The 12,275-nt window shown below is 53.3% G+C and overlaps 1 protein-coding gene across 1 annotated transcript in view; it reads right to left on the bottom strand.

Moving 5' to 3' along the window:
* MMP15 (matrix metallopeptidase 15) overlaps positions 1-12,275 on the bottom strand; it is a 33,278-nt gene that overhangs the window by 19,581 nt on the left and 1,422 nt on the right. The gene's annotated exons all lie outside the window — the stretch shown is intronic.

The following is a 12,275-nucleotide window of genomic DNA, read 5'->3' as shown; positions in this document are numbered from 1 at the left end:
GACTAAGCCCTCCTTTCCTCTTTTTCCTTTTACGGCACCCTGCCTTGCTCCCTTTATTCATCCTCTCTCCCATCCCCAGAGTGCTTATGTGCCTACCTGTAATTTATTTATATTAATGGCTGTCTCCCCCTCCAGACTGTAAGCCCACCGTGGGCAGGGAATGTGTCCCTTGTTACACTGCACTCTTTCAAACATGTGCTCTATACACAGGAAGCACTCATGTATGATTGACAGGTGAGCTGGGATTGTACCCATTTCTCAGGGGGGGAAAATGAAGTACAAAGCTGTTTAGGCAGAAGCACTCACTAGAAGGACAGGGGTTAGATGTCTTGATTCCTTAGTGTCCCGTGGAGCTGGGATTTCTGTTCATCTGATGGTGAGAGAGGATGTTTGGAGTTGGGGCCTGAGGGGATCCTATCTTTACCTGTCTATTTCTACGGTGCTTGGGCCCAGCACTGATCTATGATGCAATTATGACACTGGGTGCTGGGGGAGATATAGGGCATGCGGGTGGGTGGCTATCCCTCCCCCACCCTAGGCACATTATCTGTCTATACTTATAGATTATTCCATAGTATCCATAGACAATGCTACGATTAACATCGATATTATCTATTTGCCCTATTTTATAAATGAATAAGCCATGGTCTGGAGTGGTTAAGTGACTAGCCCAAGGTCACATGGTAGGCTGGGAGCAGAGCTAGAACTAGAACCCAGGTCTCCTGGTTCCTAGTCCTGAGCTTTTTTTTTTTTTTTCCACGAGGCTCTGTGGGAGGACCTCGATTAAGGAAAGTAAGGAAAGTAAGTAAGGGAGACAGGATGGGTTTTTCCATTGGAATCCTAGAAGCCAACCCAGCAGGGGAACTGAGTGACAAGTTGGAGAGTGTGAAGGTGGGCTGGGTGGGTTTGTCGATGACTAGCGTTTGCCCAGGAGAGATGGGAGGAGACCAGGGTGTGGGGTGGGTGGTCTTGACCTGCTTTGGGTGGCATTTCCTGATATCTCAGCCAAAAGCTCACAGGTCTGGCCCTGCTCTGGGGGAGAAGTGTTATTCATAATAATAACAACTGTGGTATTTGTTAAGCTTTTACCGTGGGCCAGACACTGTACTAAGTACTGGGGTAGATACGAGATAATCGGGTCAGACATAGTCCCTGTCCCACATAGGACTCCCAGTCTTAATCCCCATTTTACGGATAAGGTAACTGAGGCACAGAGAAGTGATGTGATTTGCCCAAGCTCACACAGCAGACAAGTGCAGAGCTGGGATTAGAACCCAGGTCCTCAGACTCCCAAGCCTGCGCTCTTTCCACTCGGCCCCCTGCTTTCGGTAGGGCCCCTTGCCAGGGTGACCGTTGGCCTGTAGTGGGCTAGGAAATCCAGGTGCTCCTTTCAGGGGCCCCTAGAGGATCTGAGTGCTCCCGGGGGGTTACTGGGAGAACGTCTACCCAGGGATGCTGCCTGGACTCTGCCCGGCCCCTGAACCCCGGGCCTTTCATGGGGCTTGGAACGGGGCCAGGACCAGCTGAGCCCCAGACAGAGCAAGAAAACTGATGGATTGGAATCGGCCCAGGTTACGTTTCAGACGTAGCCCGGGGTGGCCGTGTGCCAGGTGCGCATAAATCAATGGCGAAGGAGACAGACGCTGGACTAGGCGATGCAGGCGCCGGGCAAGGCTCAATTTTCTTTCTTTTTTTTCCCCTCCTCCCTGCGGCCTTTTCATGAATATCCATGATGAAGTGTCCCAAGATCATGCAAATGTGCTTAAACAGCTGCAATCAGAAAGCGAGGTTTTTTTTTTTTTCCCTGAGATTAGAAAATTGAATGAAGGTGCTGAGCGTTCCTGCCAGACTAACTGTGGGCTAAGCCTCTGTTCTTGAGCTGGGGGTGTCGGAGGGCTCAGGCTGTGAAAAACTCTCCTCCCTGAAGAGGGTCCTTTAGATCGGGTCTCTGTCGGTCCCCTCATCTCTTAAGCAGAGGGAGAGATCTGCCCAATGTCTCTTTCCTTAGACACCCAAAACCCTGGTGCCGGTTTTGGAGGAACCAATCTCCGCCCCATCAAATCCTCCACCTTCTGAGCTGGAAGTGTCCAGTGGGAGCCCCTCTGGCTCTATACTAAAGGTCTCCCTTTTCCTTAAGGATCAATCATATTTATTGAGTGCTTATTGTGTGCAACACACTGCACTAAGCGCTTGGAAGAGTGTGATACAACAGCTCATTGTTGGGTAGGGATTGTCTCTGTTCCCAAACTGTACTGTCCAAGTGCTTAGTTCAGTGTTCTGTACACAGTAAGCGCTCAATAAATACGATTGAATGACTGAATGAGTTGGTAGACATGTCCCTGCCCACGGCGAACTTACAATCTACTTCTGGATCGCTTCTGTAGCTGCCCTGTTTGCATCCAGAGTGCTCAATTTATTTCCTTTAGGTTGAACTGAAATCCCCCCGCTTTAAATGCAAGGCCATTTTCTTTGGTTTGATCCTTAGGGGATGTGAAATCCATCAGTGTCAGATTCCTGAGGGAATCCCAGTTGAACTCCCTGGGTATTTCTATGGTGTTTGGTCCCAGCAGTGGGCTGGGAAATGATTATGGCATTTAGTAAGCGCTTAATGGGAGCTAAACCCTACGGTAGATACAAGGGCATCAGATCGGACACAGTCCCCATCCCACGTGGCGCTCACGGTCTATCTCATCCCCGCTTTGCAGATAAGGAAACCGAAGCTCCTCAGCATCTCCCCGGCCCCCATCCTCCATCAGATCCTGCCTTTTGTGGTATTTGTTAAACACTATGTGCCAGGAACTGTACTGAGCACTGGGGTAGACACAGAATAATCAGGTTGGACACAGTCTCTGTCCCACATAGGGCTCACAGTGATACTCCCCATTTTACAGATGAGGTAACTGAGGCCTAGAGAAGCGATTTGCCCAAGTTCACACAGACAAGTGGCGGAGCCGGGGATTAGAACCCATGTCCTCTAGATCCCAGGCCCATGCTCTCTTTCCAATAGGCCACACTGCTTCTCTGTGTGATGACCTTAGCCTGCTTACAACTGAGGTCTCGGCCTCAAACTCCTCCAAACTCCCTCCCTCCCTATTACCGACTGGCCGATTTTCCTGCTGTTGGTCAGCCGATGGGCCGAAGGATGCAATCACGGTAATTGATGCTGCCGCAGCACAGGAAGTGGAGCGGTTTGTCGGGGAGGAGAAGGGGCCGGGTGCTTCTCTGGTTCTTGGAAGTTGCTGGAAGCGGAGATGGCTTCAGACCGCAACGGCACGCTGGAAGTTGGGGTTTTCAGCTCAGGGTCTCTTCCTGCACCCCCAACCCCCGCCCCGACTCACGTTTCTCCCCGTCTGCGAGCAAAGCAGCCCTGGTTTTCCCCATGTAGGTGAGGAGGGACCTGGAAGCTGGAGGGACAGTACCGCTGATAGAGCTTTTATTCATTCAATCAATCGTATTTACTGAGCACTTTCTGTGTGCAGAGCACTTTACTAAGCGCTCGGAAAGTACAATTCAATTTTATGTCCAGGACAACTTTAGGCTTCTGTTCAGCTGAACTGTGCCTGTCTGCTGTTGTCTCCAGGGATAGGGAAATAGAGGAACTCCAGGAGGTCTTCCTTTAAGGAGAGGGTGGGAGCTGGAGGTCTGGGCACTGGAGAGGATGGAGGGAAGGACATGACAGGAGTCCTGGGCTCTGGCTTCAACTTGACTATTGTTCTGCTCCGGACCCGGGCCGGGACCCGATCTCTCTGGCGCTCCCCCCCTCGCCTTGGGAGCCCCCCAGGGAGGGCTGCTCAGCAGTCTAGAGAGCAAGTGTCTGGGAAGAAAGACGCTGGATCGATAGCATAAATTAATAATCCAATTATCACACTGAGGGGCTGCTCCTGGCCGGGTGGACGGCTCCGTCTCCTCTCTGGCGGCAGGCAGAGACAAAGGACTAGGGGGCCGCTCGAACCCGACAGCTGAGGGGCCTTACTGCCCTGTCGATGTCCTGACGTGGTGAGCGCCGTCAGCCCACCCGCTTGTGGCTGGGGCTTTTATCTCTAGCCTGACGATAAGGACATTCCAACTCAATCTGCTCTGACTCGCCACAGTGTGGGTGCGGTCGGTGGCCTTGCTCTGGACAGGCCTGGCTGGGGGAGGGAAGGAGGAGAGGGGCGTTCCTCACAAAGGAGTTCGACACCTACAGCAGTCTAGAGCTCTCTCGGTTGCTGGGAGGAGGGGCAGCAAGGGGTGCGGGTCGGCCCACGGCAGAGCCTCTCAGCCGGTCCAGAGTAGGCCTAGCCCGTTCGGCTGAGCACGGCCCCAAGGGCTCAGAGGGGGCAGGATCGGACCCTTGCTCTGTTTTAGGGCAGCCGGGGCTCAGGTGTGACTGCCGGACAGGTGGGAGACCGGCAATAGGCCTGCCAGGGAGCAGGGAAGGACCCCAAAAAATTGGGGACGGAGGGCAGCAGGACCTGAGGGGAGTTGGGGGATTTTAGTGGGTTAACTGACAGAGGGCAGGGGTTACGTCTGTTATGCTGCTTGGCATGGAGTCCCACCCTGGTTTGATCAGGAAGTTCAGCAATGTTTTTGGTGAGGCTGACGATAAGAATTTGGAACCAATATAGTCACGGGAGCAGGAAAGACTAGAGTAGAGGGGACAGAGGGAGGCCAAGTGGGGAAAGAGGTCTCAGGTTCTGCCACTCACTTAAAAAAAAAAATATATTAAAAATCTCACAAAGAGTATAAGAGCATGCGGTGGTCTTCTGGTGCCAGCACTGAGTGTTTACAGAGCACTTTCACCTTGACCCTGAGCCCTTCTGGCCCAGCCAGAGGTTCCTGGTATTTGCAGTGGCTTTTATCTAGTTCAAAGTAAATACACCCCTTGTCCCATGGGGTCGGAACAGGGTAGCACCCACCCACTGGATGGGTGGAGATGTTTGCCGAGTCGTGCAATGTGTAGCCAGTACCAACACTCCCCAGCTATGGTGGGGAATCACTGAACTAGACAGTCATCTGTTTTTTTCCTCGCCTAGGAAGCCTCCTCTCACTGCCCTCCGTTCACGTCTGTGACATCAGGGACGGAAGCTGGGATCAGGATGCTCTACAGTCCCAACCCTTGAGGGAACTGCTGATTGCTTCCGGGCCTTAGGGATCATTCGGCTGTATTTACTGAGCACTTCCTGTGGGCAAAGCACTGTATTATGTGGTTGGGAGAGATCCATATAAAAACAGATACACTCTTGCCCACAAGGTGCTCACAGTCTAGACAGATGATTTACAGGCCCAGGCATCATCATTTCCTCCAGCTAATATTCTCTCCCCACCCTGCACCACCACCCCTCCACTCCTCTGTACCCCCAGGGCACTGGGCAGCCCTGTTTCTGGTACTGGGGAATGCTGGGTTTGGGCAGGTGGAATAGGGCACCCTCAACGAGTTTGGAGAGGCATGCTGAGAGGGAGATGGGGTTTTAACTGAAGGTTAGTCCTGGATTGGTTAGAATTGCTGCCCGAGTTGTCCTTGGTTTAGGGAGGCTCGATTGGCTAGCGGGAGGGGGCGGGTGTGGATGAGAGGTCACGGCCGTGGGGGTGCAGTGACCCTGATGATGCTTGGGTTCTGTCTGGTGCACAGCCTCCCCTAGCTGTCCACATTGAGAGATGGGCTCTCCCCAAGAACCCATTGGGACTGAGGGTGGGGGAGAGAGGGTTAAGGAGGAGCCCCTCTGAGGGGGGCACGAGAGCTAAGCCGGTGGAGGCTCTCTTCCTGACGAGCCTGGGCCACAGCTGCCTCACTCTTGACCTCCTCTGGAGGCAAGTCCTTGATCCCCCTACAGCCTCCCAGTGCCAAAACACAGATCAGCTCCTCCTCCTCTCCTCATCCTAGGCCGCAGGTGGCCAAGCCTCACAAATGAAAGAGCCACAGACCAAAAGCCGCAGAACCAGAACAGCGGGCAGTGAGTTGCGGAGGGGGTAGGGAACCGTGTGCGCCCACCCCCCTCCCTGCCCGGGTTCACTGGGCAGCGAAATATAAAGCTTAGGCTCACGAGCTACGCAGGGAGCCAAGAAGAGCCGCAGCCAGACCGGCCAGTCCTCCTTCCTAACCTGTGCCAGGTCGGTAAGAACACCGATGTCCTCTGGGCCCTTGGTGACCGGGTCTTTCCGACTCAGACCTGACTGGGGGACAAAGGTGAACTATTATCAGCCTGGCATGATCTGATACGGCACGGTGGGGAGGTGGCAGAGCTTAATGTCCTTTACTTCCACTTTAGGGGGAATCCAGTTTCTGTTTCCTTGGATTCAGTCAATCGAACTTATTGAGTGCTTACTGTGTGCGGAGCACTGTACTAAGCACTTGGGAGGGTATAACACGCATTCATAAACTCTATGTGAACGAGGACTTAGGTTAAGTTATTAATAATAGCAATTGGGGTATTATGTGCCAAACACTGTACTAAGTGCCGGGGTAGATAATGAGTCCCAGTTCCACCAAGGGCTCACGATCTCAGCGGGAGGGAGAACGGGTAATTCATCCCCGCTTTCAGATGAGGAAATGGAGGCATAGAGAAATGAAGTGGTTCTCCCAAGATCACCTAGAAGGCAAGTGACAGAGCCAGGTTCAGAACCCAGGTCTTCTGACTCCCAGGCCCCTGCTCTTTCCACTAAGTCAGGCCTGTTCGAGCATCAACCTGTTCCTCTACGAGGCATCCGATTGTATGCAGGGCCAGCCAGTTATAATGAATGATAGTAATAATGTTAATCTACTCACTTTACCTCTATCTCATCTATCTCACCACTGACCTCTCGCCCACATCCTGCCTCTGGCTTGGAATGTCCTCCCTCTTCATATCCGCAGACAATCACTCTCCCAACCTTCAAAGCCTTAATGAAGGCTCATCTCCTCCAGGAGGCCTTCCTTAATTAAGCCCTCATTCCCTCTTCTCTCACTCCCTTCTACATCACCCTGATTTGCTCCCTTTATTCACCCCTCCCTCGGCCCCAAAGCACTTATGTTTATATCTGTTATTGATTTTATGTTGTCTGTCTCCCTCTCTAGACTGTAAGCTCATTGTGGGCAGGGAATGTGTCTACCAACTGTTATTTTGTACTCTCTCAAGAGCTTAGTACAGTGCTCTGCACACAGTAGGTGCTCAAATATGACTAATAAGTGGGAGAAGTCACTGTTACCATTATCAAAATAGGAGCAGTAGCCCTGGGCTGGGCACTTGGAGATTTACAAATCGATTAAACCCAATCTTGCCCTCTGCATGTTTCAGTTGAATGGGAGGGAGATGAGACAGATTAACTCCGATGTGAACAAATGTGTATATTGCAGAGGACAATCATAGGCAACATACGTAGAGTGGCTCAGTGGAAAGAGCACGGGCTTGGGAGTCAGAGGTCATGGGTTTGAATCCCAGCTCTGCCACTTGGCAGCTGTGTGACTGTGGGCAAGTCACTTAACTTCTCTGGGCCTCAGTTACCTCATCTGTAAAATGGGGAGTAAGACTGTGAGCCTCACGTGGGACGACCTGATTAACTTGTATCTACCCCAGCGCTTAGAACAGTGCTTGGCACAGGGTAAGCACTTAACAAATACTGTAATGATTACAATAAGCGCTCAACACATACCACTATTATTGTTGTTGTTGCTCTACACACAGTAAATACATAGATACCATCAAATCCTGGAGCAGTTGAGGAGGGGAAGCCTGAGGGGTAGGAGAAAAGGAATCCACCTTTTGTTCAAGACAGGATGACTGAAGACATTTCAAACCACGGGTCAGGATCAGGGCTGGCTCATTTCCGCTTGCGGATAGCCCAGGCCTTCTGGTCTCCCCAGGGAACCTTAGAGCAGTGCTCTGTAATCTCCACACCTGCTTATGGGGGTGGGTTGTCCCTTAAGGTGCTCCTCGGGAGGCAACGTTTACCCACTTACTTCTAAGGACAACTCAAGAGGTTGACTTTATTCTACAAAGTCCACACCGAGCACCGGTATCAATCAGGTCCTTCTTCCAAGAAGGATCTTTCAACTCTGGGCACGGTTCCTTCCTTGCCACTCTTGGGCCAAACCCTTGACCTTCCGCAAAATACCTCTCTTCAATACCGCCTAGCTGGTGGGCACGTTTTGTGGGCTATCTAGGGAGAGTTGAGGGTAGCGCTCGTTTGAGGTTATGACTTCAGAGTTTAACTTTTCAAACTTTCAAAATTCTCCAAACCACCCCCCGGGGGGGGGGGTTACAACCCTGGCTTGTAACCAGATTTCTATGGAATAATCCAATTTCAGCGTGAAAGTAGGGTAGTTAGGAGAGGCTTGGGTTTCGATGACTCTGGCACTGCTGTACGCCGAACCCACAGGTCTGCCTGTTTTGTTGTGATCTGAGTATCCTGGGTGGGCAGAGAAGCTAGGGCAGAGAGCTGGGTCCAACAAGCCGCCTGTTTTCTCCGTGGCCGGGCTGGCTAACGCAGTGCGGGGGCGGGCAGCAGATGGCCAGAGAGGTAGCCACCGGTAGGATGGGACACCCATCAGAATCCACAACTCGGGCGGCCCGGACCCTAGTTCTAAGCAGCCCAGACCTCTGCCCCACCTTGACCCTGGAGCCCGGGCAGAGGATCCGGAAGCTGGAGGAGGGGGAGCCCTTGACCCGGGCAAGCCCTTCATCACTTTCCCAGCTCCAGATCCCAGGTACAAATGGCTCCCGTGATCCCCGCCGCCAGCCCTCGGCGAAATTCCCCTCGTTTCTCCTCCAGGCTCGGGTTAGCAAGGCCCTTCTCTTTGTTTAGTCAAGCATGTGTTCCCGCGGGGTGGGGTGAACACGTTGGCTCAGGCGAACCTCTCCGGCAAGGTCTCGGGTGAGAGGGGAGGCTTCCCTTCCTGCTCGTGCCTGAGAATTAAGGCCTCCAACCAGGGAGCCAGGGAGCACAGAGGGATTAACGTGTCCCATACAAAGGTGGCGAGGTGAGGGGGGCGTTTCCAGTTAAGTTTTGGGCGCAGGGAGGGAAATGTGAGCTCCTAGATTCTGGGAATCTGAATCTTATCAGTCCCAGCTGGCAAGAAGGAGACCAATTCTGAGGTGGGGGTGGTGACATTGCTGTTCTTGGCACCTGGAGAGTCTTGGAAGTAGCTCAGCTCTCCTCCCCTCCCTGTCTACAGGCAGCCAGGTGTGATGTCCAGGCCCCAGAGTTCGTTAGGGAATTCGTAGCCACCGAATGCTGACTGCCGGTATCTTGGACCACTCCACGAGGGAGGGCTTCCTTCTGCTCCTGTGGACGGGGAATATCTGCTAACTCTGTATTGTACTCTCCCAAACACTTAAAATAGTGCTCTGCACATACTAAGCGCTCAGATATCACCGATCGGGAAACTGGGAAGGATTGATCCTCTCCGGTGGCCCTCTAAGAGTGGGGCTCCTTGTGCTACGACGGGAGGGAGAGACGGGGGTCTGGGGTGGGGGTCAGGTTGACGGCCACGCCTTCGGGATACGGGTGTTCCTGCTGAGCCTCGAGTCTCATGCCCCCAAGAGGCACGTGGCGCTCTGCTGCATCATTCGTAACTGCTCCCCGCTACGAAAAGGGGCTGACGAGTTGGCGGGTTTTAATGGCCCGCCCATATGAAGCAAAGAGATTCCCTTTCAGTGCCCGTGGCGTGCCTTTGAGGGGGCGGGACTGGCCACTGGAGCTGCTCCTGGCCAGGGCCTGCAGTTTCCCCTCTGGGGACCAGCCCTGCCACTCGTCGCCTGCTCCGCCGCCTCAGCTGGCTGCAGGCTGGGACTGGGATTGGGCAGGGCAGGGCAGGGCAGGTGGGGGCCGGCCGTGTAATCGGAGCCGAGGAGGAATTCCCTGCCCTTCCCAAGAGGCCGTTGTTAAAATAGGTCGGAGACCAGCTGGCCTCGGTCGGAAAAATCTTTGGGGGGTGCGTAGGGAGGGGCGGGGAAGCCCGGTCCGAGGCTTCCTGGAGGGGAATTGAGGGCGGCCGGCAGGCAGGGGCAGGAACGGGACGAGGGAGCACCCCCAGGGAACTAGAAAGACACCAATCATTCCAAGGACCGGAACTCCCAAAACCTCTCTAGGGCGGCATCGGCTGGGGAAACGGCACCAGGAAGCGGTTCTTGTCTCTTGCCCTCACCAACCCCAAGATGAAACTTAAGATGGGGAGGCTGGGTACCTGGGTTCTGACTCCCAAGGCTGACCAGAGGAGATCTCGTCATCCTCACGCAAGGGCTTAGCTCCAAGTTCCCTTCTCCCAGAAGGGGGAGGGGTGGTTCTTGCTTCACAGCCACTAACTTTCTTTCCAAGCAGTGGGTCGGAACCATCGCCGAGCAGGAAAAGAGACGGGGTAGGAAAATGCCAACGGGACTCTGGGGGGAAAATCCAGGCCCTGCAGTAAGGGGAGTGTGGGAGTTTGGGCTGGGCTCGCTGACCCTTAGGGAGCAAAAGCAGAGGGACTGGAGCACCCTGCGGCACCTGCGGGATTCAGTCATTCATTCGTATTTATGAAACGCTTACTCTGCACAGAGTGATCAGTGCTTGGGAAAGTACAATACAACAAAGAACAGTGACAGTCCCTGCCCACAACGCGCTCGCAGCCTAGAGCGGCAATAACGATTATGGTATTAAGCGCTTACTGTGGGCCAAGCACTGTACTAAGCGCTGGGGTGGATACAAGCAAATCGGGTTGGACACAGTCCCGGTCCCACATGAGGCTCAAAGACTCGATCCCCATTTTACAGATGACAACTGAGACCCAGAGCAGTGAAGTGACTTGCCCAAGGTCACGTAGGAGACACGTGGCGGAGCAGGGATTAGAACCCTGCTGACTTCCAGGCCCATGCTCTATCCACTATGCCACCCCGGGAGGCTGCTAGGACATAGAGATGTCCCTTTTGTGCTCCATATTTTTCAGGATTATCTGGCGGCACCATAAGTGTCTCACTTTCCGAAGGTTGCGGTCCCGGAGACCAAAAAATGAGCCCGCCACCTCACCTCGCCTGTCTTATTTTGGTGCGGGAGCTCGGCCAGGCCCGTGGCCAGATGACTCTAGTTCAGGTTAGTGTGGGAGGCCCGAGTGCTTGTAGGTCCATGAATCTGATTCACTGAACGATGGTGTTCCGGGCAGAGCCCCTCCCCCTACTCCCAGTGTTTCGCTTTACCATCTCTAAAAAGGGGTGGCAATGCCCCAAAATGCCGATCTCCCTGGGATGGGTGAAAATGAGGTAGGCAGGGAAAGAATTCTGGGCATTCGTAAGTTGATATGCTTCTAGCAGGTTCCACCGGTCCCTGGCTTGCAGAAAAGCAACTCACACTTGGACCAGTGGATCTCAGTGCCCATCCTGCTTTACTCTCCTCTTCTGCTCCGGACAAGAAAGAGCCCAACATAGTTGCACTGCCAGAGACGCCCCCCCCCCCCCCCACCCACTCTACCCCAATCAGCCAAGGGTATTTACCGAACACCTGTGTGCAGAGCACCGTACAACAGAAATGGTAAACCTGTTCCCTGTCCACACGAAGCTTTCAGTCTAGAGACTCCCCACGATGTATTTAGCACAGTAAAGGGCAAAAAACATGCCTGACTTCCATCATCTTTCCCATTTCCCTCCGGTCCTCTGCCTCTATATGAGCAACCCCGTTCCACTGCCGGTAACCCTCTCCCACTCCTGGTTCTCACCCAATGGGACGGGTGAACCTTACCGTACGGCTACATGTATATCGTTACACACCAAACTCCCCAAGGGTAGGGGCTGCATCCTTGACTTATGCCAGCTCCATAAGCACCTAGTAAAGTGCAGCTTTGGGAGCTCAAACGCTGCTAGCCCCGAGAGGGAGAGGAATGTGTGTAGGGGTGGGTCAGCCCCATGGAAGACTAGGGTAAAGAACATATGAGAAGTCACGGTTGGTGTTTTGGGGAAAAACCACTCTGTGGCCATTCAGACTGGAAAGTAATGGGTTGGGGAACTCTGGAATCCGTTCAGAGTGGGGGAAATTCCAGATGACTCCTGGTGGGCAGGGATCATTTTTTACTAACTCTGTTGCACTCTCCCACCGGTTTAATACAGTGCCCAATGCACAGAAAGTGCTCACTAAACACCACCGATTGATTCATTCATTCGGTCTTGAGTGCTTACTGTGTGTAGAGCACTGTACTAAGCACTTGGGAAAGTACAATACACCAACAGAGAGTGACAATCCCTGCCCAAAATGCGTTCTCAGTCTGGCGGGGGGAGACAGACATCAATATGAATAAGCAGACATCAAGATAAACAAAATCACAGATATATACATAAGCGCCGTGGGGAGAGGGG

This window comes from Ornithorhynchus anatinus, chromosome 11, assembly GCF_004115215.2.
Source record: "Ornithorhynchus anatinus isolate Pmale09 chromosome 11, mOrnAna1.pri.v4, whole genome shotgun sequence".
NCBI classification, from domain to species: Eukaryota; Metazoa; Chordata; class Mammalia; order Monotremata; family Ornithorhynchidae; genus Ornithorhynchus; species Ornithorhynchus anatinus.
Note: the sequence above shows the minus strand (reverse complement) of the source record. Positions and strands in the feature narration are given on the sequence as shown.